The sequence below is a fragment of the Nannospalax galili genome, unplaced genomic scaffold, assembly GCF_000622305.1.
Source record: "Nannospalax galili isolate Female #2095 unplaced genomic scaffold, S.galili_v1.0 scaffold1617, whole genome shotgun sequence".
NCBI lineage: Eukaryota > Metazoa > Chordata > Mammalia > Rodentia > Spalacidae > Nannospalax > Nannospalax galili.
The window spans coordinates 1,844,058-1,864,355 of record NW_008340915.1 but is presented as its reverse complement, the minus strand read 5'-3'; the positions used below and the strand labels follow the sequence as shown (position 1 = coordinate 1,864,355).

Below are 20,298 nucleotides of genomic sequence, written 5' to 3'. Positions count from 1 at the left end.
AAGTGTACCCTTCCCTACAACTTTCATTAGTACCCTTTTCCCTGGTTTGTCTCTCTTCCTGTGTTAACTTCTTACTCTGCCCTTGACACTGACTATAGAATAGTTCAGTGTAGTCCTGCAGCCTACATTTACTAAAATGCAAATTCTAAGGACTATGTCTTGTTTTCTTTGTGATTTCAGCTATTAGCTGTGGATACTTCTTATAGAAGACATGCAACAACTCTGTTGAATGAACACAAATGCATAAACATTTAAAAATTCCCTGAGTAACAGTTTTGAAATTATATTTACAAATCTCAGATTTTAGTTAGATTGCTCTCAGTGAATCTGCTATGCCAAACATAAATGTTTGCATAAAGTTTATAATACACAGTTGAAAATAATAAACCAAATGATTTATACAAATAGAAAATATTCTTGTTTATATGGTAGGAGAACTTGGGTTATTAGGACTAAACCACACATAGAGAAAGTATGTAAAAAAACATTTTTAATCTAGAAATTTGTATTTTTTAAAAAAATTAGTTTGTTAAACACAATATGATTCTAGCATTAACAGTTCTGTCTTTGAAATTTAAATTTGTTATTTCCATATAATCTTGGAGTAGCATTATTTTAAGTTTAATGGGTTCTTTAAAAAAGCCCTAGAGAACACAGGGAATATTTCCCATCAATAAAGAAACCCCTGGGTGACAATTTGTCTCCTCATTACTTGTATCCAACACACTAAGCTAATATATATTTTGCTGGAGTGGAAATGCAAACCATGTTACTGTCCCTAAGGGAATTTGCTTCCCACTATCCTTGAAAGAAAGTAGACATACAGGGGAAAAAAATAATCCCACAAATTTGACAAAACATTGCTTTTACTTTTTCATTCATTACCTTACTTTTTTGTCAAATATCCAAGAACAGAATTTAAATTCAATCCTAAGAGTTTCAATTCTTTTTAAGACTTCAAAGTTCAGGGTGGCTGTGAATTTTCCTGGACTTAGGTTTCCCCAATCCCTTTCCGTATGAACATCAGCATCTAAAAGGAGTCAGCTGTGCTTTGAGAATCATAGCCCCTGATACCACTTGATGACAGCAAAACTTGTAGCTGGATAAATGTTGAATAAAATATGATTAAGCATCAGGCCAGCTTAATGCAGCAAATATCTGTCTGATGATGCTAATAATTCACAAAGGAGAGCTACTAACATTCTGATATCTGACTATGCCTCCAATGTATCTTAGAGCTAGAGGTAGGGATAAGATGGTGGGGAGAAGACTAGCACAGGCCTGAGCAGACTCATGGCCCTTTACCAGTTAGTTATACACAGGCAGAGTCTATCAGAGTGAGCATCACACACTACATACAAGAAAACGCTATGCGTAAGTGTATACATATGGAGTACAGATATGTTTTTCTCCTAAAGACTATTTGCAATAGAAGAATTGATTTAATGCTATAAACTTACTAGAAAAATGACAAAATGGTTAAGTTGTATATATGCATTTACCTTGAGCTAAGCTACTAGTCATGCAAATTAAAGTTCATGAGTTATTTATGATTTGAAGTGTGTCAAAATATACTTTTATCACCACAAATCAATATTAGTACTCACTTCCAAGCCCTTGATTTCTTGTCGGGTAGTCTGTTCTAGACGTGTGTGTGTGTGTGTGTGTGTGTGTGTGTGTGCAGTCATCATCTGAAATTCTTTTTGTATACATTTCAACCCGTATTGATGACTAGATGGTAGAGAGGGGGGAAGAACATTGGAAATCAGCATAATTGTCCCCTAGTTCCTGCAGCAGACTCGGGTCCATTTTTCTTGGATTCATCTGTAATGGTGTGGCTCTGCCTCTGTATTGATCTGCAGGGCTTGTTATGCTGCCCTAATGCACTGTTTTCACTTTGGGAAAATGCTAAATGAGATTACTGTCTAACATTAGAAGGCCATAAAGCACAAGCCATGGCACCTTCCATTCAGGAAAAGGGTTTCAAAGACGTTTCCAATATGCATTATGGTAAGCCCTTCATATAATCATAGAGTCAGCAATGAACTTTTATTGACTGCTTTCATTCCTGCTGATGGAAAAAGCCACTATCAGGCAAAAATAACAAAAGGCAGAATTCCAAGATATTTAAGCAGGAAAATTAAATCTTAGTTGCAAAGGACATTCAAACAATTTAATTTCATTGAATGTAAGGAAGATTCAATCAAAGAATGGTAAATGACAAGGTAAAAAGCAAGATGAATATAGATTTGGAGAACTCGGAACAATAACAAGGGAGACAGTTATCAAAAACAAGCTTAGCAAAAAGGAATTGGTAGAATACAACCAATTTTTGAAAACAGACATTAAAAAAAAGTTTTGTGGTTTCTGGACACCACTGGGGACTTTTAACAGGACCAGCCCTTTGTGGGTCTCTCTCATTTTCTTCCTCTCCATCTTAGTCTTTCCCTGGTTTCTCTGTGCAGGTTGCTCCAGTCATGACCCTCCCTTCCTCATGGCCACCGGGCTGGAGGCAATACACAAAGGCGGGACTGGAATCCCAAGGACAAAATCAAAAGAAAGCATTCTGCTTTCCCTAGGCATTGTGTTACCAGCAAGACTTCTAGTTTTGGATAATGCTTAATGGGAATATTAAAAGGCATTTAAGAAAATATATGCAAGAATTTTTATTACACCGCTGTTTTCTGTCCACTACTACGATAGGGGCGCTTCAGGGCTCTTGTGACGACCTGGTCCCGCATCCGTCCGGGGAAGTAGCTTGCCTCCTGCCGCGTGTCATGCTTTTTTTTTTTTTTTTTTTTTCTTTTTTTTTTTTTTTTTTTTGGCTGGGGGGTGGTGATTAAAAAAATAAGAGATTCAGGCTGTTTCTAATTTTCTAATGCTTCAAACCACTTGGTGATGGGCATAAATTATTACTACTATTTCAGATCATTAGAAGACTTTCTTGAAGGATGAATTAATTGGTCAAAGGGAAGTGAGAACACTCTGGGTGAAGCTGGAGCTGATTTAAGTAGCACTCAAGAGTCTCCTCAGACCTAAACACAGTGGCCCTTGGTCATCTGTTCCATGGCCTTCTGCTGCCTTGCTGATGCCTCTCCTATGTTCATGCCCTAGAATCTACTTAGATGTGGGCCACAGCTTTAAACTGTGAGTAAACTACTTACTCATCTTTTTAGTTCTGCTAATACAAATGGCACGCTTAACAAGATAACTTCAGAGAAGGAAAATATATGGAGGCAACTCGGAATAAGTCATGTGGTGACCATCAGTTAGCAGCCACAATTCCCGAAGCACTTGGGAACACAAGTCATTTATTATGAGTATAGGCACAAAAAGAAGATCCCTTCCTTGCATCTGGACCAGTAAATACCCTGTGAGAGTTCCAAAAACACTATGACAAAATACTACTGAGAAACAGACAGAGAGAAAGACAGACGGGGAGAGAATTAATGAGAATGGTTGGTACTAAAAGAAACATTGTTGGGTTTCCTTAAAGAGCTGCAACAATGCATCCTTCATGAGGTCAGGCACATGGCTATGGAGTCAAACCATTAGGTCTAATTCCTAAGGCACAACCCCAAAGCTCTTATTTTAAATTATACCAAACCATTCTCAGGTGTTGAGCCCAGCGGCCAACATTGCTGCTTTCCTTTCAAAATGCAAAACTAATCTATGTCTATTGCCAATACTTACAATGACATAATTTACTTATCTCTGACCATTTACAATAAAGCTATTATACAATGTGATGTGAAGAAAGTATTTAAAATTATTATTTCATTTTGTTTTACCTTATATTATAGTAGCTTAACATCAGTTTTCACAGTAAAATATAAACAGCTTCTTCCTAACAATGCAAGATCCAAAAAACAATTCAATTTCAAGCTTTCCTGGCATTCTTAGTAACTGCCAACTATTTCATTAATGATGTCTCTATTTGAGCTATAATCCAATTTCCATAATTTCATGTTGGAAGCCCTATCTCTCTCACTGGTGCCTGCTTTCTTTGTTTCCATTTGTTTTCACATGGTATCTTATGATACTGCTTTCTGAAAACTAAAACAACAACAGAAGACATCCCTTCCCCCTACCGCACAACTATTACCAACAAGGTGAATGTTAACTGCTGTTGTCCTCTGCTGGCTCCACAGAGGGGCATGGACTTTAGCTACATCTGGCTCAGCATTAGTTCTACGAACCAGCCAAGCTGACAGCAGACCCATAATGTGTGCACGTCACTCACCCAACACAGACAACCTGGGTATGGTAAGAGAAGCAGCTCAGGCCAGATGTGCAACAGATGAGTTTGAGGCCAGCCATAGTACAGAGTTAGTGTGGAGCTGGAGAGCTGGTGCAGCCATTATAGATTAAGGCTAACAAACAAAATGTCAGAGTCAGAATGTGCCTCAAAAACAAAACAAAAAATATAAACAAAAACAAGCACCTGCACTGAACACAGTCTTTTCTTATCTTTTCCCCTACACAACACACTGTGACAACTTAACTACTTGTATAGCACCGATACTGTGTTTGGTATTATAAGTAATCTAGGAGTGACTGAAAGTGTTTGGGAGGATATGCATAGTTATAGGTAAACACTAAGCTGTTCTACATAAAAGGCTTGAGCATCTGAAGATACTGGTATTATCAGGGGCCTGGACGCAATCCCCTAGGGACCCAGAGGGATAAGGGTCAACTTACACAGAATTCTGTTCTGTAAATCCAAGGTTTGAAAGACTAGCATTTAGCTCAAAGTACTTTAATATTTAATATTTTAATTTTAATCTGCTGACTTTGGAAAAAGATGTGAGAAGCACAACTCACCAATCTGGATGTACAAGAGGAAAGTAACCAGTAAGGGGGAGAAGAAAGCAATTTTCCTCAGACTTTACAATCCTGAGTAGAAATTCTAAATCCAGGAAAATCCCAAAGATAGTGCCTCTGGTCTACCATCCCAGCTGTAAGGAGTGATGCAGTCCACACAGATCCAGCTCCCTGACATCCCCTAAGTGTTACTAAAGCACCAGAATGGTGGGTGAGTGAAAATCTTTCCAATTATGCAATGCATTTTTCTTTCTTGTTCAACAATATTGGGAGTACTTGGAGTTGAGAGAGGTACGTAGGACAAACTGAGGAAGAAAGTGGGGTTTGACAGCATATGCCACATATCAGCTGGTGGGACAGGCAGTTGGTAGAAAATGCCTTCTGACACCATGGAACCTTGAAGCCGCTTTTTTTCTTTTTTTTTTTTCTTTTCTGGAGGAAATAGTTCTTAACTCCAGAGACCAGGCTTGGCATCTCATCTGGGGTCCTGTGGCCTGGTCCAGTGAGGTGCTAGAGAGTGCCTGCTCCCCATGGGCATCTGGACTTAGAAAAATGGGTCCATTTGCTTCTCTGAAGAACGAAGGCTCCCACTTTTTAGTTTTGTAAATAATCTTTTAAAGTCTAGTGACTTAGACTAAAGGTCACTTCCTGTTAGTAAAAAATTACTTTCCAGAATTTTCTCCCGGAAATGATGCTTTTGACAAGAAAAGATCTGTGAAGTCAGACAGCTGGTGTGAGGCAGAAAGAACGGCAAGTTAATGTTCACTTCCCACACCATGGTATTCTTGACTCACATTTAGGTTATATACATAGCTGTTTGTTTGGTTTTGTTTTTTTAACCTCCTAGCAGGAGACAAAAACTTCCTTAAGATCTCTGGACTAAAAAGCAGTAATTAGGTATAGTTTGGGGACACAGAACATAATTGATGCCAACATTAACTCAATCTGGAAGAAGCTGAAATCAATGTCCAGAGCACACTCTATTCAGGACAATCAAGTAATATGACAAAGTTTTCTCAAGCTAATCTCTGGGTGGGAGACTATCTAGAGCCATCTTTCTCTCCTCTTCTTCCTTGGAAGACTGTTGTTGATTAGTAAACATCAAGCGATAGTGCAGGAACAAAAACAGTTGCCAGTAAGTTGCCAATAGTGCCTGAGAGAAGCAGTTTGCATCAAGCACTCCAGGAAGAAATATGACCTCTCATTTCTACACTGGAGGTACAGATCAGAAATCATTGTTCAGAGGACCCTTGGTTCTAAGAGTTCTAATATTTGGAGACGTGGTCCCTTTATTCTTTCACATATTTGCAATGAAGAAATGTTCAGGGACACAAGTTACATTAGACTCTCTAGAGGATACTGAGTAAGAACAAGAAAACTTACACACTGAATTGTTCTTATTTGAATACCTCACTAGGACACCATCTTGGTTTCAGGGCCAAGAGAAACATTGTTCACTGTAATATCACATTAAAGGAAGGCATGGATGGCATTTCCTCTCATCTGATCTTGTAAAGTAACTCTTTAATTAGACAACCTAGAAAATGTTAATCCTGGGCATATATGATGCATCAGCATTAGATTTCTTTTCTTTAAATATGTGTATCTATACAATGCACTGAAATTACACTGACATAAGTTCAAAATCATCTCAGCCCATGACTTTGTGACATGCTTCCATTTCCCCATGCTGCTATTTGGGAATGCTCACAAAACTAGCTCAATGATGAAAAATATGAGGCTTGGTTGGCTCATACATTTTTTTTTTCCCATTCACTCATCACTCCCACAACAAATATGATTACTCCATAGATGATTATTAAGTATTCATTACAAGATATCCACTGTGACAGTGGCTGAATAAGATGTGATCTTGCTAACAGCTCATAGTCTAGAAGGATGGAACAATGTGCACGTGAGGTCTTAAAATGTGACCAAATGATAATAAGGTTATAAACACAATGTCAGACAAATACAGAGGTCTGGTTTGGAATGTGACCAGAGTGCTCCAGACAAGAACTCTATCACTGGCAAACAGGAAATAAGTACTAGCTTTAAGAATCCCTTAAAGTAACTTTCAAGGCAGCAGGGAGATCTGTCCAATGTATCTAGACTATAGAGATTTTTATGACTGTAAGCCTTCCAAACTCTTCTGCTTTCCCTCAGAGAAAAGTTCAGTATATGTGTGTACCTTACATGTGTCAACTTAGGCTTGGTCTGCAGAGGTGGGAGTGGCTATGTGCAGTAGGGACTTCTATGTTCTGTGTTACCCAGAGAATCCACAAAGAAGTAAGAGGCCAGGAGCCAAGTTCCATACGCACCAATAATGATGTCAAGACACTCACATAGCTGGGTCTTGGAAAGAAGGCCCTGGTGGGAATTTTCAATTGGTAATACTCGCCAGCTGTCATTTTCTCCAGCAATACCTTCCTATTGATCTATACTGATGTTACAATGAAGGAGAAACCCAAATAAGTCAGTCTTTGATTAATGTACAGATTTGGAGGCAGAAAGGAGACAGGAGGAACTTGGATAAATTGGGAAAGGTAGTAGAATCTTGGGGCAGAAAATACTTTACTAGAATTAGACAGGAATCTGAGAGGAGAAAGAGAAGTCACAGGTCACAGTGGTTCATTTGGAAGAAAACACAGGGCTGGCTGAGTATACCAACCAACCCTCAGGAAGGACATGGGAAGGAGATTACAAGATCCAGATCAGCTCTTATAAGGAAAGACATTACTCCCTTAATCCCTCCATTCGTCCAGAAGAAAGTCCTCTAGTTCACAAGCGGGAGAACTGGGAATACTCAACAACAGGTGTCAAAGGGCAGGCCGTAGTCCCAACAATCTTTTTTTTTGTTGTTGTTGCGTGTGTGTGTGTGTGTGTGTGTGTGTGTAGGCCAGAGGGTTGGGTATCTTTCTCAATCACTCTCTACCCTAGTTTTTGTGACATGGTCTCACACAGAACCCCAGGAGCTCACCGGTTTGGCTAGACCAGTGGGCAAGTGCGCCTCAGGGATCCTTCTGCCTCTCCCTTCTCAGTATTGGGATTTCAGACACATACCACCAGTGGCACTCAGGTTTTTAAGTGGGTGCTGGGGGTCCAAACTCAGGTTCTCATGTTTGTGTGACAAATACTTTAACAACTGAGCCATATCTTCAGCCCTCTACCAACCAGGTTTTTCTAACAAAGCATTCTTTTTTTTTTTTTCTTTGAGACAGGGTCTCCCTGTAGCCCCAGCTATCCTGGAACTCACTATGTAGACCAGGCTGGCCTTGAACTCACAGGGATCCGCCTGCCCTCTGCCTCCCGAGTGCTGGCATTAAAGGCGTGCACCACCACGCCTGGCTTAGCATTCTTTTTAAAAATACTATATTTTTATTATTTTTTATTTTGTTTTTTACTCTATTTTATGTTTATGAGTGTATTGCCTACACACATTTAAGTGCACCCGTGTCATATAATGCCTGCGGAAGTCAGAAGAGGGCATCATATCCCCTAGAACTGCAGTTACAGACAGTTGTTAGCTGCCATGTGGGTGCTGGGGTTCAAACCCAGGTCCCCTGCAAGAGCAGTCAGTGAGCCATCTCTCCAGTCCCTAACAAAGCATTCTTGCAATGAACCTAAGGTCTTCTGAGAAAATTAGCAAACATAACCTTCCAGAGATAATCTTTCCATATTTGGAGAAGCATCTACTTTACATGCCTTCTTTATCATTCTATGGGCTCTGTCTAGTATAACATTGCAGGACTACAGAATCTCCCTGTTGGGCAGTATGGAATCAGCATCCTGGGCCATTATATATTTAAACATACACATTTATGATAAGCTTCTATTTTTAGTTGCTTACAGGTTTTTAAAAAGAATTACCTTTTTGGATGAAACTGTTATGTTCCTTCTCAGCTGGAGGAAGACCAAGGGGGGTAAGTGTGATGAAATTCCATTTGGGTTGAGATGCATAAAATTACATTCCAGTGCCCCTATCATTTCCCTGCTATGATCAAATTTAAGAGAGTGCTTTTTAATACCAAGACAAGTCATGAACAGCTTAAGTTAAAAAATTTAAAAGCTGTCACATATCTCAATGAGGAGTGTGACACATCTAGAAAAACCTAGAGGAGACCAACATTTAAGTCTGCAGTGAGAGTGCCGCATCACTTCAATGGTACTTCCCCCACTACATTTTAGAAACAAGATCCAAATATGAGATACAAACCGGAAGAAATGTGGGGCTCTCTTAACTGAAAGAACTGCAGATGTATTTATTTTAGTGACAACTGAAGGGGAAAAAATTGCCCAGACTGATTTGCCCTTTCAGTGTCGATGCTGACAAGAAGAGCAGAGGAAGCAGCAGTGGGAGGGGGCAGAGTACAGCCTTGGGTCTGCCTTCCACCTGCTTGACTGCTTGAAAGAGAGAAAGCGTAGGTACTGCCACCAGAGGAGGGAGAAGAACCTCTGATGCAGGGCTGCCAGGCAGAAAGAATGTCACATGAGCATCACTATGTACAGGGCAGCACGGAAAGAGTGAGGGCACTAAAATCACTCCCTGCTTATCATTTACATGTGTCAAGGTCACAGGTAATACAAGGTAACCTAAGTGTGAGGGAGACAGGGCAAGTAGTAAGTGTCACAACTGTTTGGAGAGGAAGGGAGTGTTCACTTCTAATCTGGAGAGTTCATGGAAGAGGGGAGACAGGATTTTAGAAGTCCTCTGAACGAGGGGTGGACTGTAAAAGTATATGTATAGGGCATGTGTGAGTCAAGGCCTAGGCTCAAACCAGTCCACCATGTTCAGAGCTCTCAAGGTTGTGTTTGGTGGGAGGAGGTGGAGGGAAATAGAAAATGGTGCTGAGAAGGGAGGGGCTGGAATATGGAGAGTCTTCGAATAACACAGCTCAGGTTCTATTCTGCAATGGTCTTTCTAAGTGATGAAAAGGCTGCTCTGATGTGAATGAATCAGATGATATAAGTGGAAGTTCACTGGCTAGATAGCAATACAAAGACCAAACCAGCTTCTGAGGAGAATACTTGGGCAAGAATGGAGGCATTGGTAAGCAAGGACATGGTAACTGACAGGATGTGGAGGGAGGGAAGAAGGACTGGTAAATTTGCACATGGCCAAGTCCTTGGGGACCTAAAGAATGAGAGTGCTTAAGCAATGTCGGGAAGCCTAAGTGGAGATGACTTCCAACTTCCACAATCTAAGTATGAGGCTGGAGCTCAGCTGGAGGGCAGGGCTCCAACCACACATTAGAAATTCTCTATGTGACATGAGGGTGGTATGGAGACAGAAGACAGGAAGGACAGCCGAACCCTGGGGAACAGCTTGTGATGTGGTGACAGGAAAAGAAGATGGAACAGTTGGAGAACTGAGTGTGGAGAGACAACAGTGTAACGCAGCACCATAAGGCTGGGAGGACCAGAATTCCATGATGGAAAAGACAGACAAAAAGGATAAGATTGATAAAGGACCATGGAATGTGGTCCCTAGCAATCTGGAGAGAGAACTTCAGCACAGTGTACATGACAGAAGCTAGATGGTTGGAAAGTGATAAGGAAGAAAACAAGCAGCAAAGCAATAGAGGCCATGGACTGGATTGGTTCAGTATCTTTCACATGTACCAGACACTTGGGAGACGATGGAGAGGGACATCAGCCAGCCCCATGGAGCAGAGCAGATTTCAAGTGGTCCATCTGGCAATGGTGAAATCTGAAAGGGAGGGATTAAGTCTGGCTAGAGATGACTGGAGAGTCTCAGATAAGATGACAGGGGTTCAGGAAGGTCTGGAAGAGTAGGAGGGGCTTATGGGGTAAGAGGTGGGGTAGACAGGCATTCCAGACAGACAGTGAAGGCGGGGAATGAGTCAGAGAAGACAGGAAAAGCAAGAGCTGGTCATCACTCATGGGAACTTAGAGAGAGATTCAAAAGCCAAAACATAGCAAGGACCTGCTCTATACACAGCAGAAGAAATTCCCATGTAGAGTGAGCAGCAAGGGAGAAGTTAGGCAATCAAGCAGTAAGTTTAAATAAAGACAAGGCTGGGCATAGTGGTGCAGGTCTGCAATCCCAGCATTTGGGAAGTAAGGCAGGAGGATCAGGTGTTTCAAGCTAGCTTGGGCTGCATGGTCTGCACAGTCTGCACAGAAAGGGTGTGGCTGAGGAGTGACATATGGATTTCTTGGTTTAAGCAAATAGTCTATAGCAGCGCAAAAGAGTATTAAAAAAAATATTAAAACCACAGCTGCTGAGACTGGGGGCAAGGGGAACAAAACGGACTTCTGAGTGGGAAACTCCAAAGCTAAACAAGTCATCTGGCAATGGCCAGAATCCTTCCGAGTAAATCCACACAGGAGAAAAGGAGGGCTCGGGGGCAGGAGATGGGTACAGCAGCAGAGACAGAGTACAGGCTGGAGGGGGCCCAGGTGCCCTGCAGAGCTGTGCCAGCTAGGCAGGTGTAGGGGATTCCATCACAGGTGTGCGACTCCAGCATGGGTGTGCCAGACTTCCTCCTATGTCTCCCATCTACACAGTTATATATATAAAGTAAATTACAGTAGGGGCATATTTGTATGTTACTTATAGTTGTTCTTGTATGGGATTATTTTCAGTTCAAGTCCCCTTCTTAAGTCCCTAAATGAATGTGCACTAAGATTAGTGGCTGGGTAATGGCTCATGAGATGGGGAAATTTGGGCATAAAACACATTAGGAAAATAGGAGATTATAGATGCTGGCCAAGTATGGTTACTTATTCTGCATAGGCACATGATATACACAAGTGCAATTTAAAGTCATGTAACATCTATATGCTGATATATGCAGGAAATAGATCTCAAAAATATGCAATTGGAAATAACGCCTGCTTCCAAGGAAGGAAAATGGACAAGCGGTCAGTCAGGAAGGAGATTTACTTTTGCATGAGAGTTAAAATTTCCATCATGTGTATATGTTGCTATCAGGAAATAATGAATCTAAAATATAATGATGTATTATTTATATGCATTTTGTATGCCCTGAGAGGCTACTATAAGAAAGTCTGCTTCCCTCCCCGCAATGCCTAGGAATCACAACCCCTAATGATAAGCCACCTTCTATGGGTTTCATGACAATAGAAAACTGATGAAAAGTTAACCCTGAGACACCAAAAGTGAAACTCTGGATGTGTACATCATACCAAGACAAAACTATAAACCTGAAAATAACTCATAACGCCTCCACATCACCCTTTAAAACAGTATCTCAGCAACTTTATAAGAAAAAATAACAGAGACAATCAAATTAGTCAAAGTCGTGGGTCAAGCCGAGTAGTTTCCCAACAAACTTAGAAAGGCCTGAAAGCTTTCTCTACTTAGGAAATTCTTCCAGCTCGGTCTCTGTCTTTTTCAGGTCCTTTCCTCAATTCTAGGCTCTGATCTCTGCTCCTTCCGGCACTGATGGTGAAGCTATCTTTCCCTGGGGCTTCCCCACTGCTCCATGCATGGAGTGTCAGTGTTAGCCTGTCTTCACCAGTCAGACCTAGGCTTCACTGGACTTCAGATCTCTAAGACACAGAGGCAGTAACCCATCTGAAGCCAGGGCTACATCTGATGATCCTCTTTAAGAGTCCTTCTGTGAGATCTCTATACTAGATATCAGCTACATGTTTAATTGCTGTATTTTCTTACTCAAAATATTTTGCAGTGCTTGAGTGCTTATAATTGAACTTACAAGCTACACAGGTGCTCTACAACTGGGCAGCTACCCCCACGCACCCCCGACCCCACCACCCTGTTTTCATCAGTAGCAATTTCTTCCACTGGATTTTGATACTTATGGTGTTAAGGTTATTAGTTCTTCCTTTGACATTCTAATTCTTCCTCAGTTTCTCCCTTGTCCCACTAGACTAAGCTACCACACCCTGCACTACTACCATAGATAGCCACTAGATAGCCTTTGACCTCAACTGCCTCCTTTTCTTGCCTATCAACATCAATTCTCCTCAATGTATAGCCTGCAAAATGCCAACCTTGCCTAGGAATCAACCAGAATTTTCCCTCTCCTCCACTCCTCAAAGCTAATTTTATTTCCAAAATAGTTCTCAGATCCCTTGCCTCCTCACAAGCTACAACCTGTGGTGCTGGGAGAAAAAAAAATACCCACTAAGCTTCTGCTAAACCCCTATTTACCTATTCTGGCCTCAAAGCGATGCACAGATGGTGACATTTGCAAGGTTGTTTTGAGGCACAATCCAATATGAACCAGTATAACAGCCAAAGAACACAACTACACAACATTCCCAATGTCCGTTTCCCAAGTCATGTTATAAAATTATAAAATTATTCTTTGAATTGATTTTATTTTTCACTGTGGATAAAGACACTACCTACAGCAGTGATAAGTTTCCATAGGAACTAAATTCATTTCAAAAGGCTGGACACTGAGACTTAAAATAAGTGCTTGAAGTAACGTAATTTTGCACACAGTGCCCCACGTCCTTGAAATTCAGAGCATTATAAATATTAACCTTTTATTCCCCCAAAGTCCCTGGAAATGAGAAGACAGGCTCTTTGTACTCGAGAAATGGATGCTTAAGGAAGCTGACAGGGAGCTTAGAAAGGTGAGATGGCAACTTGCAATACTTCATCTCTAGTATTAATTGTGACTAATCACACATGGCAACACTACTAATTTTTGGCAGTATATTCTGAAGTAATTGCTAACAGTTTCCCAAATACTGCAAAAAATTAAATATAAAAACTAGAAGGAAATATGCCTTCAGAACATTCTGCAGCTAACCAAAGGGAAACTCTGATGGGTGCACACAAGCACAACAAGACACATGTGCCTCTTCGAATATCCACACAGTAATTCTGTAATTAAAACGAACATGCTTCCTTTTCTCTTGTTCTGATTAACTACAGGATTCAGTACTAATGTCATAAGGAGGCATTAAATGCTAGTGCATCATATAATCTCATCCCCTTGTGTTGTGTAAATGAATTTAAGCATTTTTCAGAGGACAGGCAAGATTTAGCAAATTGGCTTAACAGTCTATGCTGCTGCTGAGTCTCAAGACAAGCTAGACTGACTGTAAGATATACAAACAACAATCTGCTACACAAATTCTCCAAATGATCATGATCAGCCTGGTACTTGCATTATTTCAAAGGTGAATCTCAGTGATTTGCTCATAAGTGCATAATGATGTATTACTGTAGGATCAAACAATGCATTTCTCAATCTGTGTCTGGATTGGATTCACCATGCTGAGCTCCATTAGTTTTACATCTCCCTAAGGGTTCCAATCCAGCAGTATTAATCTATGCCATTACACACAGCCCCAATCTATGAATGTCCCTTAATAAAACTTTCCAGTTGAGAGTTTCTAGAGGAGGGGAAAAAAAACCCCAAAACCCACAAAACTAGGGAAACTGGAATCACTATCAAATCACGAGTAGATACGAACACCTGGCCACAGTGCTACTGTACTTCTAGGCTATCCTTTTGCTCCTATTACTAGGACTTTTCATGTTATGGTCAGCTGCCTGAGAGCTCACCCCAGCCTTTCCTTTTTCCTGCTGGCTAAGGATCTGGTCTAATTTCATTGAGGAAATATTAATAGAAGCCACAGGACAACGTCCTCCCCTTTCTACCATGAAGTTTGGATCTGCTTCTCTTTTCCTTAGTAAATTTGAGAGAGAAAATCTTTTATAAAAAAAGACCATCCCTAAAGGTGGATCCAATTCTTACCTTCCCTGCCTCCCTATCCTAGTGGGATTCTAGTGAGACTGTTCTCTCCTTCTGGTATTTTCAATCTCTTTCTCTCCTAGGTCATTTTTTTACCAGCAACATTCTCCAGAGCAGAGTATCGAACATAAGTTTTTGCAGTGTTGGGAAATGTTCTCCATCTATGGGGCCTAACACAGTACCTGCAGTCACGTGACTGCTGAGCATCTAAACATGCCTTTAAAAATGCAATATAAATTATACTTAATTTTAATACATTTGAAGCTAGACAGTCACCTGTAGCTACTGGCTACCACTGTTTAAAGCACAGCTCTTAAAAAACACTATCCTTCCCACTGGGCATGGTGGCACAGGCCTTTGATCCCAGGAGTAAATATTAATAGAAGCCACAGGACAACATCCTCCCCTTTCTACCATAAAGGGAGGATCTCAAGAGGCAGAGGTGGGTGGGTAGATCTCTGTGAGATCAAGGCCATCCTGGTTCACATAGAGTTCTAGGCCAGCTGGGGCTACAGGAAGATCCTGTCTCAAGTTCCCCCCAAACCCCCAACAAAACCCCAACAAACTATCCAAACTATTCTTCCAATAGTGACCTCTGCTTCCCTCCATTCTCTGTGACCCACAACAAAGCAGCTTTCACACAACCTTCAAGAGAATGGCCCCTGCTAAGTCAGAGACCAAATTTAGTGATTTTTTTTTTTAGTAGACATCTTACAAGATTGATGAGCACAAACTTGTCTCAATAAATTTATCCCTGCTTCTGGAAAAAGAGTTTCTTGGCTTCCCTAACACAACTTGCCTGCTAGCCTGCTCTCCTTTGGCTTATCTCTACCCGATCTCTACGTGTTAAGAGTCCTTGAGCTCCTGGGTCAACTGGAAGTCTGCAGTTTTCTCTGTATTCTCCCAATGGTAGCTCAACCACAAAACATCTTTGAATGTCAAATGTGTGCTAGCAGTTATCAATCTGAGTCTCTGGAAAGTTCTTACACAGGAGGCTGCCTACATGGGCCTCCAAAAATCAAGGTTCTATTTGATACGCCCTCTTCTTGTGTTACCAATATTCAATCTCATCCAGCATTGTCAACCATAGTCTAAATCAGATCTGGAATGGATTCACTTTCCCCATCTCTACAGTCAATATCCTTGTCTGAACCACAACCACCAGCCTGGAGTGTTTCCCTAGTCTCCTAAATAGTCTGGTTTCCATTCTCAGGCCCTCACCTTAATCTTGATTGAAAGTCATAAACAAAAAGACAACCAGGCTGACCCTTTTAAATGACACAGCTGATCTTACAGCTTCCAGACTATCACCCTAACCCTTCAGATTTACCACTTATTTTGGAATACAGTCCAATTGACTGATTTTGCTCTACTGGGTCTGACATCACGCCTATCTGATCTCCATTATTTTCTCACGTTCTGCTTCCCTTCAGAACCCTAAAGGAGCCCAACTCCTTCCACAGGCTCAACACCCTGGACCTGCAGCCTCCCATGTGTCTTCTGACACCTAGTATTTTAGATCTCAGATCTCAGGCTTAGTTGTCACTGACTCTTCATTGTCAATTTCTGTGATATATCTCTCATAGCACTTGACAGCACATTTTACAATTACCAATGTCAAGTTACATAGGTGACCAATCATTTCTCATCTATAAGCTCCAGTGCCTTGCCCATCTGCAAGATACCACAGGCTGCATCTCCCTCTAAAGCCACTGGGGCACCCTCCCTGTCTTCAGTACCCTGTATCAGCCAATGTGCATGTGTGGGGAGGTGTGCCTGAGAGGACACGTGTTCAAAGTGTGCTAAGAAGAACAATCAAACTGGATTCGTGAATAGTTTCCCAATATAGCAGCAAGACCAAAGTTGGTTGGATTCTTGAACAATTAACATCTGTCCTTTAGCCATTATTATGCTGCCAAAAACACAGGACCCAACATCTAAAACATGAATGTCTAAATCTGGCCTCTACCTCTTCCCTGCTCAAGCAGCTTGGACACGGTGCTTAACCTTTCTGAGGTGCAGCTTCTCCATTAGTTCCCACCATTGAAGATTGTCATGAAGTATTGTCAGATAAGGTTTAAGTTCTCAACAAACACAGTGAGCCTTTAACAAATGCTATTATTCTTATTATTTCAACAAATATATCTCTATAGCTTATTCTGGGAGTCTATTGGTTATCACCTTAAGTTCAAAGAAAACTAGGTCTCTACTTTCCAACAGCCTACCTAAAAATCAAATTTTAGAACACAATCTACCCAAGAGCAGGTGACTGTTTATATAACCTGAAGGTACCCGTAAAGTGTTCGAGTGCTGTTAAAAGATGGCTGCTGCATGTGTTTTTGATGGAGAGATTAAAAAGCTGTGCCCTGTTAAAATCAAACCTCCAGCATGAGGTATGTAATTAACATAAACCTATAGGCCTTTCTTTCCTCAACTAAGTTCTCATGGGGAGCAACAGTCCTCCCTATGAATAAACGGAATTGTATTTGAAGTAATTACACTTGGCACAGATTTGCCCACTGCTGGTGGCACGGCTGCTACTTGTGACTAGGCAGAGAGAGGAACTCAACGGAATTGATGGCAAACGGCTTCAATTTGCTTTCATACTAACGGAAGCCTGTCTAAAATAGGTTGGGCATTTTGAGAATAATAAACACCACACAGTTAAAGTTCTATCACCATTAAACTAGTATTCAAAAAAGCTACTCACTTTCAGTGAGAGTGTATCTTTAGGGTCATAAATGTCATTCTGTAAAGTCAGGCTGGCGGTCCTCAGCAGGAGGCCTGGAAGTGCCAGTGGTAATTAAAAAGGCTGGCTGCCATTTCCCTGTGTTTATGTGGTAAGGCTGATTCTTCCCTAGCTCTGTCCTCAGAAGCTGTCACTACCAAAGGACACGGAGGACAACAGAGCAAGGCAAGAGTACTAGTGACGGTGTCTTTTAGGAAAAGCTTTTGATGGTGCTGTACTTTGAAGCTGTCCATGGGCTGACATGACTGAACACGTGGTTTCCAGCTGTTTGAGAAGATTGTGGAATCTTTAAGAGGTGGTGTCTCACAAGAGGAAATGGCTCATGGGGACAGTCTTGAAGATTTATAACCTGGCCCCACTTCCTATCCACTGTCTGCCTCCAGAGTGTGATGTTCAGGTGTACAGGTAGCCTCCTGCTCCTGCCACCATGCTTCTCCTGCCTGCTGCCATGTCTTCCCCACCATGAGACTGCATCTCTATGAAACCGTAAGCTAAAACAAACCCCTTCTTCCATCAGTTTTCATCAGGATATTTTATCATAGCAATAAGAAAGGAAGATAGATGATCAGATGACAGTACTGACTGCTGGCCATGGCCCTGTGGTCTGTGGAACAGGCATGGACAGGGGAAGAGGTAGGGCATTCTCCATGTACCAATGGTTGGTTGCCAAGAAAGCCCCGATTAAAGTTAAAGGGCTTCCTTGGGCTGAATGAGTGGCTTTTGTGAAGGATGAATGAGAACCTGGACCCAATACATAATAGAACCAGGACATTTGTGGATTGATTGCTGTTCAGAAGTTAACTGGACATTACTAAATGGTTAGGTGAAAAGCCTATAAAATTTGGTGATATATATATACATACACACACACACACACACACACACACACACATATATATACGGACTGTGGTTATAGTTCTGATCATGGAATAGATATTTTAGACTTAAATGCCTAATTGGATCAATCAAACCATCAGACTGGTTAACCAGAGGCAGGAACTCCAGTATGAGTATGGACTGACAAGCCCACAGCACGTCAGGTTGCTGTTCAGGACTGCAACTCCAGTGAAGAACTAGTTTGGCTATCTAATAATTACGAAGGAAATTATCACAACCACACATAATAAAGCATAAGAGCTTTTATCAAAGCTTTTTAACGTGGTGGTAAATCAATTAGAATACTAATGTCAACCAAACAATATTAAATTCTAACATTTTGTATTACTTATAAGTCCCAACGAAGTGGTTACGAAATGGAGTCTTTCCTGTTTGCAGTGTTCAGGAGATGAGTCATTTGACCGAAGTCTTATTTCCCTACTTGCAAACTAGGTCTTTTGCCTGTGAGACTCTATCTCACAAATGTACCTAGGGTAGGTATCTTTGCATATATTACAAATGCTGAGCACCACGGAATGTTAATATATTCTCTACTGCAAACACAAAACGGCAGGTATGACCGCACATGAAGGATGTTTTATCAACAGCTGGTTTGTTCTGATTGCTTTCTAAGGCTCTACGAACACCAGTCACAGGCTCACTGGTCTAAGGTCATATGAAATGATGGAGAAATAATGGGTTCTCCCACAATAGGCCACATCAGGACAAGCGCTAACAAAATAAAGAGTCCTCGTTTGAGGTATTTCATTTCACCAAGCCTGCTAGGAGAAGAAAAGGTGAAGGGAGCACCAAGAACAGAGATTACTACTGTACTGTGAAGCCTTTCAGCCTGGCACCTTCTCTTCTTTCTCTTTTCTTTTTAGCTCTTGTACTTCCTATTTCTGCTTTACATGGCAAACAGATATTTGTGGATGCTTCTAATGCAGGAATAGCAAACATAGAGTTAAAATGTCAATTCTCTCAATGCTTATGCCAGTGACAGGCATCATTAATCAATCCTGACATTTGTTCCGGTAGAGCCTGTCAAAGTCTTAGAATCTTTCTCAATAAAATGCTGCCTAGAGCCACCACAACCAGCTCAGGTAGGTACCTGAGACAGTTTACTTGCTTTCCCTTGTGAGTAAATGTCCCCTCAGCGCTCTCATCTTGACCTTGCCTTGGACTCAGCTTTGCACTTTCCTCTTGTCCTACAGTTAAATTAAGGTTGAACATTTTGGTAATGTCAAAATCTACGAGAACCTGGCTGTCTTCCAGTAAGCACTTTGCCATAAAAAAATCTATGGTCCTGAAAGTACGAAAGAGCCCAGATAATGCCCTTTTCTGACTCATTCCACAACTCTCTGAAAGGAAAGTAAAGCCATGGAAGATCATCTGGGCTTAGCAGCCCATTTCTTCACATCCTAGAGAAAGAGAGTATGTTTCCATTAATGTTTAAGCCTTGGTCTTAACTGTGCCAGTCTTGAAAGCTGACGTGAGGTTGTGATTCAGCACTTACCCCTTTAAAGTATGTGCTAGAGGAAAGTTTCCGGGCAGCCATTAGATTGCCATCATGAGCACGGGAGGAGCACCTTCCCCATACATGAACACACTTGCACACTTGGCTTCGTATTTAATTGCACTCTGTCTCCAGAAAGCTTTGAATGACACCATTTCACACCCAACTTTCACCATTTGGCTCTCCTGAAACCAGAGAGCAGGGCTTCCCAGGCATGGTGTTACTGTAGTCATGGGCCAAATGTGCCTCTCCCCAGCTACTGCTGTGCTTCCTCCTCCATGGCAGTAGTTTGCCTGATTGCTCCCAGCCACTCAACCAGAAGCCTTCTGGGGCGGGAAAGACTCTTATAGACAATCTGCCTAGGCTGGGGCTGTGCTCCGTTCCCAGGAAGAATGGATGCGTGTTTCTGCCCATATTCTTTCTGTTGCTTGAGAGGACAGTCTCCCATACTCACAAAGCATCTTCACAGATTAAAAAACTAACAGAGGGGCTGCAGAGATGGCTCAGCAGTTAAGAACACTGGCTGTTCTTGCAGAAGACCTGGGTTCAAATCCCAGCACACACATGGCAGCTAACAACTGTCTGTAACTCCAGTTTCAAGGGATCCA

At 41.4% G+C, this 20,298-nt stretch overlaps 1 protein-coding gene across 2 annotated transcripts in view; it reads right to left on the bottom strand.

Moving 5' to 3' along the window:
* The window catches only part of Chchd3 (coiled-coil-helix-coiled-coil-helix domain containing 3), a 279,953-nt gene that overhangs the window by 13,857 nt on the left and 245,798 nt on the right, over positions 1 to 20,298 (bottom strand). The gene's annotated exons all lie outside the window — the stretch shown is intronic.